Consider the following 17960-nt stretch of genomic DNA (forward strand, 5'->3'; position numbering starts at 1 on the left):
TCGCAGATTTTAGTATCGTTTGGGACATTGCTGCTTTTTTCACGTTTGTGTTTCGCATTTTTGCAGCGTTGCGTTGATTTTAACGCAGTCATTTGACGCATTATCTTGAGACTATAGCATGGTACTGCTGTGTTGAGATTACAACGTAAACACTGTGTTATTTTCTCGTGATAGACTGCGAGGTCAAGAGTTGCGTTAAGCTAATTTTGCGATAATTATCACACGTTCTTGAGAATATCCACGTAGATTGGCTACCCCAACCTCATCCTGCCTTCTGCAGCTGCAGCTCTCCATCACAGGCTGGCCAACCTCACACCTCATAAAAACAACCTGGGTCAGCCAATCAGGAGACGGCAGCTGGAATGCTGGATTTTGCTTACAGAAAATAAAGTATATAACCTATTTACAGAGATAGTTATCATAAATCCAACAATGGCAAGATATTGGAACTATCACACCTTCTGTCAATATTTACACTTGAATAGAATATTCTAACGTTGGCCTATGGAGCAAGTTATCTACAACTGGGAAAACAAGTTTGGCGGTTTGTCCCTCACCAGGGCTTATAAAACATATTTAATAAGATCCCTGCTTCTATTTGAAAGGTACCCTACCCCAGGGCACCAAGGATAGACTTATATGTACAAATAGGGTAGATTGCTACTTTGGAAGTGCCTTTATTCAAAGTCAAATAAAAATATAAATACATTTTAAAGACAGTCTGGAAAGCGGGGCTACCTTTGAAATGACAGCAGGCAGCACATCAGTGCACACTCCAGTGTCGGACATCTACTGGGCCTCCACACCTCCCTGTCCCATGATATACCAGGGACTGAACGGTAGTTTTGAATACCCCGTGGCTTATTATTTATAAATCTGATGGCTCTGGCGCTCATATGTGACAAAGTCCTCAGAAATAAATGGGCGCTTCCCTCCTGTTTTGTGGACTTTAACCCCTTCATTGCTGCCGTCGGCCAACGGCCGTCGCGAGCACTACCTTGGTAGTGCTGCGCATGTCCGTTGCCCGACGCGGCCCCGCCCACACAATAGAACCCCTGCACTGCGGCGAAATTATCGCCGTGGTAACGGGGTTAAAGCTGCTTTTGAAGCATATCAAGGAGCCCCTCATGGCACCAGCTGTGGGCCTGGGACCTGCCAGCCGCCTTACTAAGATCCACTGAGCAGCGTTATACTGACACCGGGATGCGGATCAAACTAGGAGATGGCGCTCCCATCTCAAGGATGATCCCTACAAAACCTAGGCTGAAGCAAGGATGCTTGCTTGCTCCTTTACTATTTGATTTACATATTTCTGATATTTCAAAGCCCCTCGATGAAGCAAACTGCCATCCGCCCACTTTGGGAGGTCAACATATGACTCACCTGCTGTACGCAGAGGACTCTTTGCTCCTCTGACAGATTAAGATTTGGCCTCAGCATCAACTTTTCATCTTGCATGCTTTTACTGCCAGGAATGGGCTGGAAACTCATCAAAACAAAACACATGACAGTTACATTCAGCCCAAGATCCATCTGTCATGGCAGGTGCAGCTCAGAGGCATCTGTCTCCATCAGAGCCATGAATACAAATACTTGGTTTGTGACCTAGACAGCGAAGGATCCTTCAAATATAAATTGCTCTATGAACAACCAGGGCTCCAGCTTACGGCTCGATCTTTCTGCGGCCGCTCAGAATCTGGTAGGACCAAGTCTTGACCCCTTCTCCAGGTGATGAAAGCAAAGGTCATCCCTGCATTACCTTACGGGAGCGAAATTACCCTGGGCAGGAAGGTTATTATGGAGGATAAACTGAGCACCCAAATCTACAGAGCGATTCTGTCTGCCAAAGAGAGCGTCACCAGCACAAATAATACTTGAGTTCAGCATCGCAAACCGGCTCTGGCCCAGGGTCAGATCTGGTTTAACTTTCTGTCACATGTTTCGACCTGCACCGTCAGACTCGATGCACGGCCTGAGCAGGTGCAAACTGGAGGGATCCAGTCCAACTGCGTCTTACAGGAACACCTTGAAGACAAAGTAATAGAATTCTCACAGAGTCCGGGGGCAAGCATCTCTATCACTAGGACTTCAAAAAGCAGATGGCAACCACAGCAAAAAACTCACAAAACCACAGGAAGGGTGACCCCGACCAAGAGCTATCACGCCATGGTCAGTAATCAACTCCTACCCCTCCAGTGAGCAGCAGAACTACAGTCTTGCACAGGCTGGCGGCATTAGGACAGGGAGAGTGGAACGTGTGAGCTCACTTTCCAGCATGGCATCGCTCAGAAACCCATGATACAAGATGTCGTCTCTGTGGCCTGGAAAAAGGAAACCTTGATCTATATCTTAAGTTCATTCCCTTCATTGCTGCAGCAAAGAAAAATCGTGCTCCGTACTATCCGCTTAGGATTCCCACCTCCTGGCAGGCAGCTATAGCCAGTCTGAACCCTGTTAATTGCTTACTAAATTTTAAAAATGCAAAGTTCCTTCAGATGGCTGCAGTCAAACTGCACAATGTTATTCTATCTATGCATCTCAAGTGTCGCATTTTAAGTACACCTTCTATCTGTTTTGCATATTCTACTTTTTTCTCTAAAATGTTAAGACTAGTGTATTCTGATATTGCTTGTTTCACATCGGGCTGGTTTGAACTTGCAAAAGTGTCTTGGCCTAAATGTTATATTCCAAAATTCCGTTACACGTGGCACCATTGCCTGTACCATGTGCCTTAAATGGGCTTGGTAGGGTCTAAGCTGCTATTTCAAATTGCACATTGCTCTTTAGTGATCACATGTGGGAGTAAGACCTCTGACCCTCAGCCTAGGTCCACTTTCTCCCTGCAGCTCCGCTGTGCCGTCTCTTGCCTCCAGACCCCAACCTCCTGCATGGGAGGTTTGAGGCTGCTGCCTGCTCCTGTGCCTGCTGCCCGCTCCAACTGGGACCAGACTGCCTGCAACCACCGTAACCTTTCTTAGCCATTTGTTTTCTAAATTTGTCCCTGTTGTGCCACTGTTATTGTGCCCATCTGTGTCTTGCTCTAATTCCACCATTGTTTTCATTTTCTTGTGCCTGCCTGTTCCTTTTGCCGCTGCTGCCCCTGAGGTCTCTCCCCCCAGAATTCCCCCCCGAAATTCCTCCACTCCCACCTCCCAACCTCTCCTCTCTCTCACCTCCCCTACTTAATGGAGGCCGCTGCGCGGTGGCGCAGTGGACGCACGAGCGGGCATGCTGCCAACGTACCCAAGGCAAGCCCGTCTGTGCCCGTCCGTGACCCGACTGCAGCCAGCGCCAGAAACCCTGGACCTCCCACTACCAATCGCTACGATACCACCACCCTCCTTGCACTCAAATCTGGAATAGAGAAATGCCAACAGGCCTCGCCGAACACGACCCGCGGCCAGTTCTCCTGCCTCCACTGCCACCAGACACTCACCGCCACCCCGGCCTCCAACACCGGCGAAGCCTGCACCGGAGACACCTTAAAATGCATCCTTGTCAACGTATGCTACATGCACAAACATGCCATGGAAATATAGAACCTACTTGACTCTCTGGCTCAACATTGCCTTCTTCACAGAAACCTGGACCAACGCATATTCCGCCCCCGACATCAGCACCGCCATCCCAGACAGATACAAGATGCAGAGGAAAGACCGTCCAAACACCCAGAAGGGGGTTCGCCATCTCCCACAAGAGCACCCTCCGCCTCACTACCTCCAGCGAAACCTTCCCCTCTGCCAAACAACTGCACTTCCAGATCCAGACCACCCCCAAAGCCACTCGGACGAACCCTCATCTAACGACCCCCGGCACCCGAACACCATTCGCCACCACCATCACTGACTTCATCGCACCCCACGCCATCGCCTCAACAAACCACATACTTATTGGAGACCTGAACTTCCACTTCAACAACCCCAGCGACCCCAAAATCACTATCCTTCGTGACAACCTTGCCAGCATCGGACTTAAACAACTCATCAACACACCGACCCACAAATCAGGACACACCCTTGACCCCATCTTTGCGTCAGGAAACAGTGTCCAATTCGGCCACACAACGCAGCCGCAATGGACTGTTCAACAAACCCAAGGCACCAAAACCAGCCCCACGCCCCCCATGAAGGAACTTGAGCAAAGTTACCAACGAGCAACTTAACTCCACCCTCACCCAAGACAACCACACCTGGGCACCGATCGCAAACGACGCAGCGAGAGAACTCCAAGCTTGGATCTCCGACTGTGCAGATGAGCTCACCTGCTGCACAACCCCAACAGACAATGCCTCAGGGAAGCCACCTGGTTCACCACCGCTCTCAAAGAAGTCAGACGCACCTGTAGACACCTGGAAAGAACTGGAGAAACACCAAGAAAACTCAAAACCAGACCACCTACAAGGACTCCATGACAGTCTACCATAATCAGATCAGAGCCACTAAGAGGAACTTCATCCACAACAAAATCCTGAACAACTTATCCAACTCCAAGGAACTTTTCAGTGTCATTCAAAAATTCCCCAACCCACACACCGAAGCCACAGACATCACCCCATCCCAAGATCGCTGTGACAAGCTAGGAACCTTTTTCCACCTCAAGATCAAAAACCTCTACGACAACTTAATCGACCATCCCCCAGGTGCCAGAGATGGCCCCCAACTCCCAGAAACACCAGCCAGCCCACCATCTCTAACTGGACACCGATCACAGCCGAAGACATCGCCTCAACCATGAAAAGCATCTACTTGGGGACCCCCACTGCCCCCTGTCCCCTCACATCTACCACAGAGCCACAGCCACTATTGCACCCGAATTACAATAAACCATCAGCACCACCTTCAAAACAGGCACCTTCCCAGAGGAATGGTAGTGCGCAGAAGTAAGACCTGTACTCAAGAAGCCCACAGCTGAGCTGAATGACCTCAAGAACTATCAGCCCATCTCTCTCCTCCCCATTGCAAAAAAGTTGCAGAGAAAACAGTCAACAGGAAACTGACATGATTCATTGAAGAGAATTCCATCCTCGACCGTCCAAATATGGATTCCGAAGCAACCAAGCCTCAAGATGGCCGACTGGTAGGAGCTCAAGGGACGAGATCCAGCGCTGGGAGATCATCTTTGGGTCTTTATCCTTGGTTAGCGACAGTCCCCACCTGAACGGAATAACCACGAAACGGAAGGCTACAACCACGATTACAAAGGAGTAACTGGAGTAACTACATCATTCTGCATCAGCCACCATATGTGGATTATCGCCGTTGGATTGGAACTACCGCTCCATGCACGCAAACCTCTCCCACGACACCCATCACAAGCTGTGTCTGTGATGCTCTCACCGATGGCCGCCAGCAGCCGGAACGGGATATCATGCCCAAGGACTGTATCCGAGTGAAGATTCACAGGAGCAACCATCGCCCGCATCACCTTCCAAGATGGGGATGTGGTAGCCCCACCAATCGTCGTCAGCAATGTAATCGGCACATGGATCCTATCACCTCGCCTCTCCGTCCGTCCGGGAAGGGAGCTGCAACCGCTGATCACCGCAGCATACAGAGTGTCTCTGTTAATGCTCCGGGCTTGCACTACATACTTCGCAGTGCAGCGTTCCACAGCACACAGATCGGTGCTGTTAGCTGCTCCAGGCCTGGCTCCACTAACAGCGCAGGGCAACGTCTCACGACTTACAGAGCGATTCTACTTATGCCCGAGACCTGGCCCCACACCCATCGCAGGTAGTGCCTCACGTCATACAGAGCTGTTTTGTTAATGCTCGGGAGCACCCCACCCCACCCCCAATCGCTGAGACCGCTCCGTCACATCGCCCCCGTGAGGACTGGAAGCTGGCAAAGAGGTCTCCCCTGAGGAAACTGTCCCGGAAGCAATGAGAGCCTGTTCACGCTAAGTGAGGGTGCAGCGGACCCCCGCTGGACTGCAGAGGACTTCAATGAAACAAGTAAGCCTCAGAGAGCAGCAATGAGCCGCTTTCCCAAACGCCCCCTAAAATCTACCAGCACCATAACTTCAGCATCATTTGAATAATCAGGCTTAGTATTCCCCCCCACCAGCAACTACCGGCCTCACTCCTAGCATTGACAGTGTTTATATCTCTATTACCTCATTCAGTGGCACCTTCATTAGCTTACTATTGCCCACCCTAGTTTATTGAATCTGAATTACATTGTTTTTCCCCCTTGCCTTCGCCCAAAATGGCTGAGGCATAAAATACATTTTAAAGTTCCTAAACAACAGCTCACCTCTAGTCTCTGGTCTATCCCAGTTCCCTTCTATGTCCCCCAAATCAGCGCAACAGAAATAGGACCCACCATTGAAACAGACATAGGACTACACTCCTACTACCTTCTCCCTAAGCATAACAACAGAAATAGGACCGGTCATTGAAACAGACCTAGGACTACTCTGCCACTACCGTCTCCTCCCCAAGCTGTCGGCCATCTTGGACTAGTCTCTGACTACTCCTAGACTAACCTCTTGGCAGGCAATCTCAGTACAGTCTCTTCAGCTGTTACCTCCCACATTACCTCTCTCCTTCCTCCCATGAATACTGGCCCTCTCTAACCTGTACTGACTAGTCCTAGGACAGCCCCCCGCAGACACCCCACTCACCTTCTCTACTACTCTTAGACTAACCTTTCGGCAGGCAATCTCGGAACAATCTCTTCAGCTGTTATCACCCCACGTAGCCTCTCTCTTCCCTCCCTTGAACATCACTTTACCTTCGCCATACTTCCCACCATGGAACTCTTCGGCACCCACACATACATAATCAACTACCCACCTAAGCTCTTGAAAAAATCTGCCAAAACCTTTAACACAACCTTTTGAAAACCCACCCAGAAACCCCCTTTGCAGATCCCTATTTCTCACCCCGTATTGGATGCATGACCACCGATATCATTTTCTACACTAAACATAGAGGGCAATGGAGGAAAGCCTTCCTTTTCCTACTAACGGTCTCCTCCACGAGGAAGTCTGTACATGGTTTTATGATGTCCATTACCCCATCACAATCTTTCCAAGCGAGAGCAACCATCACCATTTACAACAATGGCACTATCCTCACCCAATCCACAGATCGTAGCCTTAATCTATTTGAAACCTTATTTTCAGCCATTAAAGAGAAGGTAGCCAATTTACTGACCCAACCACCCTCCACTCCCAACACCCAATCAATTGTTTCTCCCACACCCTCCCACCCACTACATTCTTGATTCCTGGATACCCAGAACAGCACGCTACCTTCAACTACTCTACCTCACCCCACAACTCACATACCCTCTCTATATCTAACCACCCCCTCTCTAACACCTCCCCACCGACTCTTACCATCAACCCCCATCTCTACCCCCACCCGCCTCCCCTTGCCTCGAGCCCCGCCCCCCCTATCTTCACCCCCCCTCGATCTGCATCTAGTCCACCCTCCACTTGCCCCATTCCAACCTGCCTCTCCACACCCCCAGCCCCCCCTCCTCGCACACCACCACCTACTCAACCCCCTACCCTCCCACCCCAACCTCCCTTACCCCTGGCTACACACATCCTAGCGCAACCCTCAAGCCCTCTAGCTCACCCTACGACATACATCTCCTCTGCCCAAATCGCCCACCCCTTTCTATCACCACCCCCCACCTCTCACATCTAGCCCCTTGGTCTCTATCACCACCCCCTCGCCCCCACCCCACTATCTCCCACACCCAGCTCACCTCCTCCCCTCACTCCACCAACGCACCCCCTCTCTCATCTTGCACCCCCTCCCTCTGCACCACCCCTCCTCCTCTCTCGCCTAAGCCCCTCTCCTCCCTTCACATCAGTACACGCCCTCCATGCACTCCTTGCACCCCCCTCACCTCCTCCCCACCTTCCCACACCACCCCAAGCTCCCCCCTCCTATACCACCCCAAGTCGCCCTTTCCCCTTTACCACCCTCCCCTACCGCATCACTCACTCCTCTCCCCATCACGACAATCACCCACGTGCCCTCCAGGGAAACCCCCACCCCACCTCCTCTTCTTCATCCACCCACCCTCACGTCCTCCACACCCATGTCTAACTCTCACCCAACTCTTTATCCCCCCCACCCATACCCTTTCCACACACCCATCGAACGGTACCAACTCTCTTCAACCTACCCTTGGTTGTCCTACTACCCCATCACTACTGCTCCTAACTACATTCTCTACCAAATCATGTCCACCCTTCACCAAATCAAAGACGAGCTTCAAACCTTCAAATACTGCTCTCAAGTCAACTTAGGCTCCCCGCTCCACTGAGTACCGTGCTGTCCCGCAAGCACCCCTCCCATCCCACAAGCTTACACAAACCCAACCCTCCCTACTGGACCTCTATCCCTTCCCCTAATTCTTCCAACCGCCCTCTCCGGTGCACCAATCCACCGACACAATATGACATACGGGCCCTACTACACTCGTACGAACCCGTTCCCACTACCCACATAGCCACCACGCATTTTCCCACACCCTCCATCCACTCCAACCCTCACACGCCCCCCCTCAAAATAGCTCACCACTCACCACTCATCTTTTCATTCCCACCATCCTCTCCGACCCGCACAGGCCCCCTCACGCAAAACACTAGAGGCACCATCACTAACAATCTGAAAACAATCACCCTCCCTCTGGACCCTTCCACCTCCATCCTCAGCCCACGGCTCAAATGCACTCTACTTAACTGCAGATCTGCCTCCAGACACGCATCTGACATAGCCGACCTCATTATCGCACATGACCTAGACCTTTCCGTACTCACCGAAACCTGGCTAACTGAATCCTCTTCCCCCCTCATCGACATTCTAGTTCCCCCTATCTATCACATCATCATCAGATTAGACAGGACTGTCAAGACAGGAGGTGGAATAGCATATATTTATCACAATAGCCTTTCAGTAACTAGAGCCATCTCCCCTACATTCTCCTTTTGTGAACACATATGCCTTGACATCAACAGTGAAGGCAATTCTGTATGCTCTCTACATATTATCTACCACCCACCAGTGGACAACCTCACCTTCACTGAACACCTCATGGACATGATGACAACTAACTCGGGTCGACAAAACACACAAATATTCCTTGGTGACTTCAAGCTTCATTGGAATGATCACAACAACTCCATGATTAACAGTTTCAAAAACTTCCTCAACACCTTAGACCTAACCCAAATCTGAAACAGCCCCACTCACAACAAAGGCTCTATCCTTGACCTCATTATCTCCAAAGATGACGCAACCCATCTTGACTCAATCCAACCCTGTGACTGGTCAGGCCACCACATCATCACATTCTTCATCAATGAACTGGTAAAACTGTACCCAGCACAATCCATGAAACCCAAGGTATGGAAAAGAGACTTGAGGAATCTCAATCCCATCTCCTCACCCTCCCCCAGCTACAACCTACTCATACCTCCCATTGGCAACGACGACGTCCAGGTTCTCACTGATCACTACCTCAACTCAATGACTACGATAATCAACGAAGTTGCCCTCCTCCAGCTAAAGAGAATCTCCTCCAAAAGCTCAAAGCCCTGGTGTGGTGGTCTGCTTAACAAAGATAGACGAGACATGAGACTATCAGAACGCAACTGGAAATCCACCCCATCAGCTATACACCTCAATACTCTGAAGAAAAAAAGAAATGCTTACTTCAGGAAAATTAAATGAACGAAAGTGGATTTCTTTAGCCATCAACTAAACCAAGCGTAAAACCGACCAAAAAAGCTATTTGAGCTAATCAAATCTCAATCCAAAGATGGACCACAGCGAGTGCTTAGCTCAATCATCACGCTACCATCATGTGAAGAATTCTCCACCTTCTTCAACCTAAAAATTGTCAACAACAAGAAGGATCTCATCACTGACCTAAACCTATATTCCAACCCCATCAGAAAAACACACGTCAAACTAAAAAACAATGCTACCTGGGCATCCTTTGATACATACACGGAAGAATCTATTGGCAAGATCCTAAGTACCCTGAAGCCCTCCAACCACCTCTCGGATCCTCTACCTGCAAACGCCGTAAAGGACTTTAGCCCATGGCTCCTCCTGCTCTGGACAAAAATCATCAATAGTTCTCTTCTACAAGGATCTATAACAGACTCCCTCAAAGTGGGACAAATATCACCCATACTTAAAAAACCCACAGCTGACCCTACTGACCTAAACAACTATCGCCCCATCTCTAATATCCCTACCTTAGCAAAACTGTTAGAAAAATGTGTTCACCTACAACTGACTAAACACATCAATCATGTTGACATTCCTTAACCAACACCTATCCGGCTTCCGTGCAGGTCACAGCACAGAATCAGCCATGACCCACACAATTGATGACGCACTCCAAATTCTAGACCAAAACGGCACCTGCCTCTTCATCCTACTCTACCTCTCATCTGCATTCGATACAGTCAAACATGAGAATCTACTCGATCTGTTGAATAACAGAATGGGCATCTCTGGGACAGTACTCAAATGGTTCACCTCCTTCCTTCATAACCGGACACAGAAATTCAAAACTAATAACAACATGTCCACGCCTGTCCCAGTTACACTCGTTGTCCCACAAGGTTCCTCCCTATCACCGACCCTGTTCAACCTAGTCATGGAGCCTCTCACCGCATATTTTCAGGCCTCTAATGTACAATTCCACATGTATGTGGATGTCACCCAACTTTACCTCAAATTACAATCCCCTGAAGACCTCAAGCTTCTCAACTCAACACTTAAGGACACACAAACATGGCTGGCAGAGAACCATCTCAAACTGAATGCTCTAAAAACAGAATTCCTCCTAATAACACCCCCCTTCAAAATCCTCATCGCTCAGGACTGGCTGAAACACCTCACTGCATTCAACGTCCAACCTATCATTGTAGACTCAGCTAAATCTCTAGGTATCACCCTCGACTCCAATCTCAATATGCAACAACATATTAGCAATGCAACCAAGGGTGCTAATTTCCAAATCAATATTTTGAGAAAGTTGAAACCCTTCCTCCCAGCCAATGACTTTAGAACTGCAGTTCAAGTGCTAGTTATACCTCGGATTTACTATGGTAGTACTGCCCTCTGTGGTCTCCCACTTTCAACAACCGTACCACTAAGAGCCTCCATCAATGCTGCAACAAGGCTCATAACTGGATCAAAAAAACGCTCACACATCTCTCCGGACATATGTATCAACACATTTCCCCATAGACACAGAATGGGTATAACCCTTTGATACATCTGGCCCTTAAATTCTCTGAACTGGCTACCGCTCGAAGCTAGAATACACCTGAAAATCGCATGCATTACTAACAAAGCCTTACATCACAGCATGCCCAGCTACATTGCTCAGAAACTGACAATCTCAGAAGGCTCAAGATCCACAAGAAGCACAGAAACTCTCCTTTTGAAACCACAAAGACTCCACAAGAAAAAAACGTACAAGCAATCCTTCTCAGGGATGGACCCCAGGATCTGGAATCCCCTCCCGCCAGAAACGAGACTCATCTCATCCACTGCCTCCTTCAAAAAAGAAGTCAAATCTTTCCTCGTGGCTAAATTCACTTGAACATTAACTATGCATTTACTGTTTGCCTATTTGTCTCTCCCTTGTCTCTTAGTGTCGCAATTGACCACACAACCATTCTCAACTACCTGACATTGTACGCTCCATGCACAAATAGCTTTATTAAGTTTTCTTTTTTTACGTTTCCTGCTCATATGTATTATGATTTCTGTATTGCGTTCTCCTTTCATATATATGTAAAGCGCTCTGATATCTGCAAGGATCTTGTTCGCGCTATTCAAAACTCTGAAAATAAATAAAAGAAATAAAAATGAATAACCACAGCACAGAGACCGCCCAACTTGCCGCCACACAGACGACACCCACACCCTCCTGGACCAAGGCCCCAGAGCATCCCTCATTCTACTTGACCTATCAGCGGACCATGACACCGTCTCCCACCCGCACACTAGTCACTTGCACTTTAGCAGGTTTGTTATGGACTAGGATGACATATAACATATTCATGACTTGCCTTGTTATATGCACTTTGCACATTCTTTCTGGGAATGAGATAAAAGTAACCCTTGGTGTAGTACTACGCTACGCTCACGGAGCATGTGTAGTTTGCACTACTACGCACTACAACAATTGCACATAGCACTGGGCAAAAAAGCGTAGCAGGCATTTTTTGCTTGCTCGCAGTCCTCAACGTCAAGTTGGTGACCGCGAGCGAGCAAAATCAACATCCCGGCGAGGCTTTTTCCTTGTTCGCGATTAGCAACATCCAGTTGCCATTCGCGAGCGTGTAAAATAAACCTCCTGGCGAGATTCTCAACGTGGGAAGGTCAGGTTCTTCATTGCGAGTGGTCGCGTATGCTCACGACCGCTCGTGATGAGAAACTACCTGTTCACTTTGAGGAAGCTGCCGCTCGAGTACAAATACACTTGAGCGGCAGAAAATGACCGCTTACACTGTGCAAGATGCCGTTTGCAATGATCGCACAGTGAGGACAAGCATCCGGCACTGTGCAATCAGTGCGAACAGCATTTTCCCTATCGCACTACACAGTTTGCGTAGCTCGCATAGTGCAAAGTGCACTTCGCGTAGCTACGCGTACCGCTGCTACGTAAACTACGCCCAGAGTTAGATACAAGACTTCCCCGATTTATGGGGCAGATATCAAATAAAGTTGTTCTGCACCTTGTATTTTATTCTACATCTTTTGTTTTAACAATGGCTCAGTTTAATCGTCTTTGTGCTGAATCAGATCTGTCTGTCCTTATGGGACATTTTAACTCAGCCTGCTAAATGATTTTTACTATTACGTTTGTTTTTTAAGGTTTTTGTTGACCGTACAATAAGATGATAGACTGATTTTATTGACATGAGGCTGACAGCGTCTTTCATTGCCAATTTTCATTACAGCTGATTACCATATATTTTTAATCAGAGCACAGGCTGTGGGTCTGATTAGAAGAGCCCTGGGCACAATCAGAGTCAGAAAACCATTATCTGGGAGGCAAACTGGGTGCAAAAAGTGGGGGGGACAATGCAAGCACGTCTTGACTTCTCACAGAACTCAATCAGGCCTCATGGATGTTAAATAAAGATGGACTATGTGACGAGCCGTGGGAAACACCATACTTCAATGATTTCTCTCCTGAGGTTAACTGCCCGATGGACTGAAACCAAGTCCAGGCCTAGCCATTAATACTAGTTTAAGAGAGATGCTGAAGTAGGACAGAGCGTGAGATGGTCTTGAACGCTATCAAACCCAATTAGGTCCTTGTCCAGGGTCACTTTTATTCTTTGCAACACCTCAACGAGGACTGATTCCTTGGAGTGTCTAGGCCTGAACCTGGATTGGTGTGAACTTGGATTTTTCTGAAAATCCATTAACTATTCATTAACAAACTTGTCCAGCATATGAGTGAGAGCAGGGAGTAGGGAAATGGGCCTAAAATTGGCAAGACTAGAGGGATCAGACAGGGTTTTATTTTAATAATGGTTTATGACTGCCAATTTTTATGACTCGTGAACTACTGCAAGGAAAAGGGAATTAATTAATAATTAGTTGACCACAGGAATCATAATCCCATTTTCCCTACTAACGATGACTGGCAATGCCTACATTACCCTGTGATTAAACATATTAAAACATGCAGATTTTAGTTTTTTCCTATGCCCACAACACAATTGTGGTGTCTGTATCTTCTGAACCAGAAATGTGGCTAAGCAATTTAACAACTGGGTGGGTAGCAGTGTGGACTGGATGCAGAAAAATGGTTTAAAACTAAAATGCATCAAAACAAAAGTACTGTTCGTTGACCATGATACCTCCTATATGAACTCTACTTGGTGGCCCTCCAACATCGGGGCCCTCCCACTGCCAGTCCAGAAAGCAAGAAACCTGAGTCTAATCTTCAACGCCAAGCTAGCAATCACACACCACACAAGTCAGGTAACGTTCTCCTATTTACTCACTCTAAAAATATATTTTTTTAATTCTTCCTTTCCTTCCAAAGAAAATAAGAAAACCAGTTATAATAGCTCTAGTAGTGGTAGACTATTGCAATGCCTTGTGTGTTGACTCACAAACTTGCGTAAAAAATGTTCTTCAAAATGCAGCAGCCCGGGTTCGAATGAACCTTCAAAAAATGTTCCCAGTCACCCAAAGTATTAGGGAACTGCATTGATACCAGCAGTAGCAATGTCAAAGTATGTCATAATCTACGTCTGCACAGCAGCGACGACAACGGCACTAGCAATGTGGAGTGGTGCGGTTCACTGGTTAGAGGCGGCAGACCTGGAAGCAGAGAACGGCCTGGGACCAGGGTTCAATTCCCAACGCGGCAGGGTCGTGGACCAGAGTCAGCGGACTCGATAATTCTCGCCTCGGTGCCTACTCTAACAAGGGATCACAGTCGGCAACTCTGGGCATTAGCTTGCCTCATCTCTACGACGGCCCGCCACATTTGCTGGGGATGCCTGGTTTCACCTTGGAGATACCCAGTAGGGACCATCTCACAGGGATAGCCAGGACGGGTTCCCCAGCGGTCTATAGCGCCAGGACGCCTCAGGGCAGCAGTGTGCTTTACAAGACCACGTACATTACATTACACATTTACATTACATGTCAATGTATGTCATAATCCATGTGCAAGCAACAACATTGTTACCAATAAGAGTGATATCAATGTATGTCATGATCTAGGAATGCAAAAGAATGCCAATATAAGTAACAATGACAATGTACGCTATGACAACCGTACACAAACTATAGAGAGTTTCAATGATAATGACACCGGTGACCCACATATTATTCTTAGGAGTTCCAGTGAACTCATACCACTGCTGTTGGGTTACCCACGGTGACCTTCTAATCAACCTTAAGTTTATGTCTATGTCTATGTATTTATTTTTATATAACGCATATATCACCATATCGGTCTCAGAGCGCTAGCAGGGACTAAGGATAGAGAAACAGAGGGCTTTTATCGGAACTAAAAGAGCCAAGTTTTAAGATTTTTGCAGAATGTTTTGTGGTTGGGGTTAGTTCTGATGAACAGTGGTAGGGTATTCCAAGTGGTGGGGACTATTTTGGAAAAACCTCTATCCCCATTTCTGACTGTTCTGACCTTTGGGAGTTTTAGAAGGTGTTTATTTGATGAACGTAGAGTCCTTCCTGGACAATAACTCTGGAGCTTTCTCTGAAGGTACTTGGGTCCCTGTCCATTTATAGATTTTTGCACCAGACAGCATATTTTAAATTTGATGCGTTTTCTTGTAGGGAGCCAGTGGAGAGTCCTGAGGCAAGGGGCTGAGGGGGTGCGGGGTGGGAGGTCAAGAATCAGCCTCGCCGCGCAGTTCTTCAGGGTCTGAAGTTTAGTTAAAACGCCTTCGTTCACATCAGCCAATAGTGCGTTTCCATAATCAAGGCGACTGACTACAAGGCCCTGAATAAGGGGTTTCCGAGACGCAAGTGGAATCCACTTAAAGATTTTTCTAAGGCTTCTCATTAGCCCAATGCTAGTGTGGACCACTTTATTTATGTGTTGGGATAAGGTCAGTTTGTCATCAATGATGACTCCCAAATTCCTCGCTGAGTTTTTCGGAGCTGGGCAAGGGCCTAAGGACGGTGGCCACCATTCATCAGTCCAGATTTTATTGGCCATGCCAAATAACAGAATTTCTGTTTTCCCTGCATTTAGCATTAAGTAGTTGGTCGTCATCCATCCTTGAATGGAGATCATACACTTTTGGAATCTTATTTTGGCATCTAAGTGGTTGGGACCTAGGGTTATCAGGATCTGGGTATCGTCGGCGTAAGATACCGTATCAAAGCAGTGGGCTTTGATTACCTTAGCCAAAGGAGATAGATATATATTAAATAAGGTTGGGCTTAGGATCGAACCCTGTGGGACACCTTTGTCATTGTCCACATAAGGCGAAGAGAAAGAGCCTATTTTAACCTTTGACCACCTCCCTGTCAGATAGCTCTGTATCCATCTAAGTGCTTGACCTTCGACACCAATCCAGACGTTCTAGCAGAACACTATGAGAGATGGTGTTGAAGGCCGCCGACAGGTCTAATAAAATCAAGATGGCCGATTGCTTAGCATCCAGGGCCAGGCGGATGTTATCCACTACCTCCAGGAGGGTGGTCTCGGTGCTGTGGCAAGCTCTAAAGTCCGATTGAGAGTTGTCCAGTATAATATTGTCCTCTAAATATTTGGTTAGTTGGGTGTTGATTAGGGATTCCATTACTTTGCCGAATAATGGCAAGAGAGAGATGGGACGATAATTGGCTGGTTGCACTGGGTCAGCATTATTCTTTTTTAAAATGGGTCTAACAGTTGCTTCTTTCCATGACTCAGGAAAGATAGCTTGGGCTATTGATAAGTTAAAAATTGCCGTTATTTGAGTCAGCATGGCTGGGGCTATTTTTGTCAGGATCTGGGCAGATGCGGGATCACTTGGGGAACCTGATTTTACTTTCTTTAATTTATCAGTGACTTCTCCCACTGTAACAGTGTGGAATTCAGAGAGGGGTTAAGACAGGGATGTTAATTCAGGAGTAGGCGAATTGGGTGGGCCTGTGTGATTGTCCTTAGTGTTCTGAGGTTCCATCTCTCCGGAAAAGGCTTTATAAATCATATCAATTTTATCCTTGAAATAAGTGGAGAGCCTGTCGGCCCATTCTTGGGACTCAATACTGAGTGGCTGGCAGGAGGTGGGATTCGAGAATTCCTTTACTATAGAGTATAGTTCTTTATGTGAATTACCAGCTAGTTCTATTCTGGTTCCTAGGTGAACTTTCTTTGCAGTGGCTATCTGGCTCATATATTCTTTATGAGCGGACTTATATAGCTGTTTATCCAAAGGATTTTTTGTTTTACGCCATTCCCGTTCGGTGCACCTCATAGCCTGTTTCACTAATTTTAGATCTGGTGTAAACCAGGGGGAGCTTGTGTTTGGACATTTGGATTGATGTTTTGGGGCAATATGGTATAGTGCCATGTAAATTGCTTTGTCAAGATCCTTTACCACCTTATCGGGATCTGAATTTTGGGTCACAGGGGGGGCGTAAAAACGCTAGAAAAGGAGTCCGAGTTGAGTTTATTCCAGGGCCTGCTCATTTTTACCTTCTTTGATTGGGTAGATTTAGTTGTGTTGACTCTAATGTTGAAATTTATTATCATGTGGTCAGACCATAGGATTGGGTAAAGTTCGACAATTTGAACTTCCTGAGAGTTGGTACATAGGAAGTCTAAAGTATGTCCGGCCTTGTGAGTAGGACCTGTTTCTAATAACATCAAGTCCATTGCCATGATGTTATCCATTAATTCAGAGGTGTGTGTATCTTGCCGCAATTCAATATGGTAATTGAAATCTCCTATTAGCAGGACATTTTTACATGCCAAAACATGCGGGCCAAAATTTCCAGTAGCTGAGTCGCAAAGCTGGTTTTATTTTCTGGTGGTCTATAGACAAGCGCTCCTTTCCAGGATTCTCTGTTATTTAGGTCTAGGGAAAAGATAAGGAATTCACCCCATTCATTGATTTGTGAGTCAATAGCCAAAGGTTTTATGGTAGACTTATGCACTATTGCTGTACCTCCTCCTCTTTTAGCCGTCCTGTCTAATCTTAGAATACTGTAGCCCGTAGGTAGCGCTATAGCTAAGTCCGGGCAGGATGTGTCTTAGGGCCAGGTCTCCGTGATGAAAAAGAGATCTGGAGATTCTTGATCCAGTAAGGCCCATATTTCAAGGGCGTGCTTAGGGAGGGAACGCACATTTCCATACAGACATGTAAGGTGGCTGGGTAGGGGCAACAATACATGTAGCGGAGGGCCTTCTCTGTTACTGGAGGTATAAGGAGTATTAAGGGAAAGAAGCTCTGAGCGTGAGTATCTAATAATGGCCATT

The sequence above is a fragment of the Lissotriton vulgaris genome, unplaced genomic scaffold (genome assembly GCF_964263255.1).
Source record: "Lissotriton vulgaris unplaced genomic scaffold, aLisVul1.2 SCAFFOLD_2708, whole genome shotgun sequence".
NCBI lineage: Eukaryota > Metazoa > Chordata > Amphibia > Caudata > Salamandridae > Lissotriton > Lissotriton vulgaris.